The sequence below is a fragment of the Triticum dicoccoides genome, unplaced genomic scaffold, assembly GCF_002162155.2.
Source record: "Triticum dicoccoides isolate Atlit2015 ecotype Zavitan unplaced genomic scaffold, WEW_v2.0 scaffold151540, whole genome shotgun sequence".
NCBI lineage: Eukaryota > Viridiplantae > Streptophyta > Magnoliopsida > Poales > Poaceae > Triticum > Triticum dicoccoides.
This window is the reverse complement of record NW_021208026.1, coordinates 526-6,303: the sequence shown is the minus strand read 5'-3', so window position 1 is coordinate 6,303 and position 5,778 is coordinate 526. Positions and strand designations below refer to the sequence as shown.

The 5,778-nt window shown below is 48.8% G+C and overlaps 1 long non-coding RNA gene across 3 annotated transcripts; it reads left to right on the top strand.

The window, feature by feature from the left end:
* Positions 1 to 3,155: 3,155 nt before the first annotated feature.
* LOC119344054 lies at positions 3,156 to 4,569 on the top strand. Of its 3 annotated transcripts, none has more exons than XR_005166435.1 (4): positions 3,156 to 3,258; positions 3,374 to 3,482; positions 4,024 to 4,114; positions 4,494 to 4,569. It is a non-coding gene; the product is annotated as an uncharacterized LOC119344054 (long non-coding RNA). The 3 variants fall into 3 exon arrangements; XR_005166433.1 differs by having other exon boundaries at positions 4,029 to 4,114; positions 4,494 to 4,561; XR_005166434.1 differs by lacking the exon at positions 4,494 to 4,569 and having other exon boundaries at positions 4,024 to 4,192.
* The last annotated feature ends 1,209 nt before the right edge of the window (positions 4,570 to 5,778 follow it).

Here is a 5,778-nt window from a genome sequence, read left to right as displayed (position 1 = left end):
GCAGGGGAGCCAGCCCAGAGCCGGTGTGCGGAGCCTGCGCGGAGGCCAGCACGCTTGCACACGCGCACGGAGCGGCGTGGAAGGCCGACGCGGTGAGGGAGGGAGTGTGCGCGCGTAGAGCGGGCGCGGACGCGAGCGCCGGGGCTCGGAGGGCTCGGCCCGCGGCCGTAGCGGCCATGGGGGAGCGGAGGTGCTCGGGCGCAGCAGTGCGCGACCGCGCGGGCGGAGTTGGCCGGCGCCATGGGAGCTTGAGCGGGAGGCACTTGTGCTCGGGGGCGTAGCGGAGGAGCGTGCTGACGAGCTTGAGGCGATGCAGGTCGGACACGGGCGTCCGTGCGGCAGCACGCTACAGCGAGAGGAGTGGGCGAGGCGGCTTGGGAGCTGCAGGACAGCAGCGGGGCGGCCCGCGGCGGTGCGGGCGGCCCGTCGGAGGGGCGGCCGGGCCGGTCGAGGAGTAGACGCTCAGCCACTGCTGATGCTCAGGGTGGAGGCGGGCATATCAGCTCGAAGGCGCAGAAGGAGCAGCTACATTGAGGCAGCAGAGAGAGCCATGGATTTTTGTAAGCGTACGGGCAAGTGCCCTGACTTGCATCTGACAGAATTATGCGGCGAAGCTCCACGTCCGCGACGCGCACATGCTCGTCATGGAAGTGGCTCCCGGATCTGAGGTCGCGCGGCCGTGACGGAAGGGGCTCGAGCTGGCCGCCAAAGACCAAGCCCCCACCACGTGGCGTCGAGAACGGCCGGCGGCATGGTAGGATGTTGGAGAACGGCCTAGAGTTCGTGCTCGATCTGGTGGTCAGGTAAGCTCTTTTTGTCCGCCGCCCCTCTATTGATTTTTACAAACCTTTCCTTGAACTCCGGCGCCCGCAGGTTCCCACTTCGGGAAGAGTTCGCCGATAACCTTAAGCACTCCGATCCGGTGCCGCTAAGGCTGCCACCCGCGTAGGCTGGCGCTCTTGGCACGGAGGATTCAATTGGTGAATCTGGCTGTGCCCTGAGGTTAATCTGGAGGCACCTGGATGGACGAAAAGGTGAGCCGTCTCGTCCCCGTGGTCTGATTGTATATTTAATTTGAGCGCATGTATAGACAGCTATTTAAGTTCAAGGACTCTTGATGGTGATTCGCCAAACAATATATTTAGTTAATTTGAAATCATGGGAGCAAGTATTTGGTTTCGGCATGTTTCAGGTAGTTAGATGTCGTAAGGTGTTTAGAATTTCGGATAAGAGAAACGTTGCGAACCAGGCTGCATATCAGGAGTCCGTGGATTAAATGTTTTGACAAACCAGTTCATAATTTGTGTTAATTGACTGGATGAAGCATTATTGCTGCAGGTTAAGATTAGAGAATGCACCACCGGACAGAACTCTGTGCGCTTCACGGATGAGCACACTAGAGCAATCGATAAGGAAGTTTGCCGAGGAACCGACGAATAGTGTGATTAAACCAGAAATAGGAACAAGTTTCGATTCGTTGGGCGAGGCATGCAACTTCTACAACCTGTATTCATGGGAAGTTGGATTCGGTAGTAGATATGGGGAAAGCCGACTAAATGCAGAAGATAGAGTGCAGTTGTTCACTAAGTTCTGTGGTACGAGATACTATATGTGGGTTTCTTTTTTTGTGCAGTTTTGGTTTGAAAAAAGGCATCATGGAGTGACCTGATGTGCCATCACTTTTTTTTAAATTTTTTTCAGGGAAAGCCTAAGGCTGAGAGTAGCCGATCATGCATGTACTGAGTGTCCTGCGCTGATCAGGTTGCTACATGCAGCTAATAAATACTCCCTCCGTCCGAAAATACTTGTCATCAAAATGGATAAAAAGAGATGTATTTAAAACTAAAATACGTCTAGATGCATCCCCTTTTATCCATTTTGATGACAAGTATTTCCGGACGGAGGGAGTAGTTGGTTCATAACTGAGCACATAAAGAATCACAACCATTTGATGTTCGTTACAATCGGGGAGAAGGTTCATTGGCACATAGACTTCTGTGTTAACAGGGCGACAACGTCAAGGATGGCATCTGCGAGAACTCTTTTGTGTTAGATAAATTGATGATTATGTCTGGATCTCCGGAGGCAGACACTATCATACTGAAGCTCAGCCAGACCACGACTGTCAACAGGGTCACAATATTCTTTGAGGAACACAAGCAATCCAGGTATGCACTAACTTTTCTGAATTTTTACATGCTTTAGGCTCACTCCTTGGCAACACTTAGCTATCATAAGGATGAGGACGGAGCACAACTCTCTCAATTCCCAAAATGAGGTGGACAACACTTAGCTTACATGTTCTTTGAGGACGGAGGAAGTTTCGCCTTAAACACAACTTTTATCTGCTCTGAAAGAGTTACATATTTTGAAGTTTATGCAACTCAGCCTGAAAGAGTTGGGTAACCAAACTCAAAATGAGGTGGACAGTGCTCAGCGTGCAGTCACATTGAGTATTAGTTTCATGGGTTAATTTAGCACTGCATATTATTAATTGTGTTTCTATTTTTGTTTCTCTCCAGCAAGCATGACAATAACAAGTTTATATCCATCAGTTTCTTAGTACCCTGTTGATTTCAGTATTAAATGGCCACAACACTTTCCTATTTTGTTTGAGTTTTCATGTGCTACTCTATTAGGAATAATAACTAAAAACAATGAACATTTGATTTGATTTCCTTCCCAACACAAGCAACAAATATAATAAATGTCTCGCATCCTTGACTCCAGCAAAAAATTCATTGACTGACATAATGGATCTGTCTATTAATCAAGAGTGTATTACTAAACCTACAGATTGATTATATTTAGTTATGCAGCACACAGTATTCTCCCCAGTTCTGCTCGATTGGATTGGCAGTTCATGTACTCTGGTAAATCATTATGGAAACTTTGATTATAAGAAACTAATTTGTTCCTGTGGGTTTATCTATGCTCCTTTTGTCGTTGATGCGCCTATGTTACTGTAATTATTTAGTTCCTCCGCTTCTAGGATGATCTCAGGTTTAGTAGTGATATAAAAAAGATGTACATTTCTGCGTTTCCTCTGCTATTGTGTTGTTTCATCACTTTCCGCTCCTTATGGGCTGCCACTCTTTGACATCCTTTTTGTGCTCAAACATTTTTTGATGTTCCTTGCAGGATCCAAATGAGCTTGGTTACGTACTAAATTATTGTTGAGGATCTCAGGTAATCATTGCAGTTGAAGATTACGCCCCTGATCATCATTCTCATTTTCAAACTTGCCATTTATCAGAGGTGATTTCTCTTGCCCCTTCCATCGGTTAATTCCGTTTGTTTGGTGGACTGATTCACCACTTGAGTGGATCACTGAGGACTTCTACAATGGGCTGTGTTCTTCTTACATATGTAGGTTTTGGATGGGGTGCATTCATGCATTATATTGGAGCAAGGACCTGCCGAGGAGGGGGATACCATGAGGAGGCGAACCTGGTAAAATAGGGGTGGAAAGTATACTATAGGTATGTTAGCTGTGGCAAGGAATTGGGGGATTGTTTTCCATTCAGTTGTGTTCAACACTGAAAAATGGTATATCATTTTTTGTCCTTTCCAAATTAAAATATCAATCCGTAAATTTTTTGTCATTCACAAATTAAATTATCAGTGTAGAAGTCTATTTGAGCATTCATTTCCTATCCTTTTATAAACTAGAAGGCCACACTAGGTTTCTTAGTGTACTATTTGGAATGTTTGACCCTGAACTGGCCCTCTGTTCCAACTAACGAAAAAATGACCCATTGTTGTGTTTTTATTTTTTGTATTTTAAATGATATTTGTAAAATTTTGTAATCGGTCTGCCATTTGCGAGTGAATTAGGGCTGCATTTTAGATTAGAACCATGAAGTAACTATGATGTGCACCGCATGAAACCAGAGTGAGTCTAATGAAAGACAGGCATTTGATCATGTTCTATTTAATCATCATTTCGTTCGTTTCGTCGTTCCATCCCTCCCTGAACTGACCTTACCCACAACTCTTACCTTGTCATTTCATTTTATCAAGGAAAGACTGTGGGGTTTGTGTATCCTTATCCAGGACATTGTGAAGGCTTCTGATGCAGTTTACAAGAAGCAATTGGTGAGCTAATTCAGAGGTTAGGCAACGCTTGTCATGATTTTTTATTTCTGAAGCCACATTAGCAAGCATCATAAATATAACTAAATGATTGCTGGCTTCCGTAATTGCCTACATCAATGTAATCTTCCACACTGAAAACACTCATTTGAGATTTGCAAGAAGCCTGCATACTACTTACTGTTGGTGCATTAACATTGCATCCTTCAGAATTAGCAAGCAGGGCATAATGTTAGGTGTCTGTTTGCAGAATTGCTGAAAATAATTGGTCTATTTAATCCAAGAGAAATAGGAAGATTCTCTAAGCTATATGAGTTACTCTAGCGACATTTCATATCGGCAGTGTGCTACTTGCTATACTGGCTAAGCTTAATTTTCTTCTTCCTGTGAACATGTAGATAAGTGAAATGATAGTAAGAAGGTTAAATAATGTTGTTCAATCTTTCCGTCAAGCAACCTGTTTGGCCCCAAATGCCTAGACCATGATACTACATGATACTAATCAGTATCATCCTGAAACCGGAATCTCAAAGATTCCTTCATTGATAGACAATTAGGGTTAATTCCACACCGATAGACGTCCCAGCATAGGCGATAGTCCCCCAGTGTCGCCTCCCCGAGCGAGGCAACCGGGGGTGCCTCTCCCCACCCCCAGCGTCCTCCCTCCCCTAACCCTCCTCCCGCTGCCACCGACCTACGCCACCAGGCCCTGCCCGCGTGGTGTCGGCGGCAGTGGCCTCGTCCTTACCCGCGCACGGTGCCCTGGCTCGGGTGGGGGTGTCCCGCGGCGGTGCTCCGGCGACGGCGGCTGCTCCGGCGGCACGGCTCCGGGTGGCCAAGGGGCGGCGGCGCGGGCACTTGGCGATAACTTGGCGCGGTGGATGGTGGCGGCGCCCTCCCGGACCAGATCTGGGCCCTTATGGGCACCATTTGGGTCTGGGACGCCCTGGCTCGATCTCTCCTGCGGCGGCTCCGGCGGGGGTAGAGGAGGTGCGGCTTCTGCGGGGGGCTTTGAAGACGGCAGCGTGTCTACTGCAGCGTGGAGACGGGCATTTCACGAGCCCCTTTTGGGCTCGGCCGGGCCTCGAGGGCTAGATGTGCTCCTGTCGCCGCGTCCAGACAGTGACCGCCAATGGCGGTGGAGGTTGTCTCCTCTTGCTTGGCTGCTGTTGTTGCCGCTCCTCATTCCCGGCTGCTCCCCCTCGGCCTCGTCGGTCTCGCTTCGTTGACCATGGTGAGGCAGCGGTGATGTTGGCAAGACCGTGGTGGCGCATGTTGGTGGACGACATCAGTGGTGGAGCGCATCGGACCATTCGGGGATGTGGGTGTTTGGTGGACGGGAGAAATCCCTGCCGGCTTGTCGGCACCGACGCGGTGACGCCCGTGGGCGCCACCGTTCCTTCCTGAAGGGCATCGGGTATTCCCCTTTCCCATGCCCGTCCGCGTACCGGGGGAAACCCTAGGACTTGTGCGGGCAGTAGCGTCATTGTTGTTGTGTTCCTTCTTGAAGGTGTTGCTTGGTATGCCGAGGTTCAAGGTGCTAGGAGCGAGGTGGTAAATCTCCGGTGGGCGCAGCGGTTGCGGGTCGTCATCACTTTCATCGATCCGACGCTGTCGACATTATTTTCTCTCTTCTTTCTCTTTTGTTTCTTTTGGGCGTGCTTGTGCTGTTTGCCCCAGCAT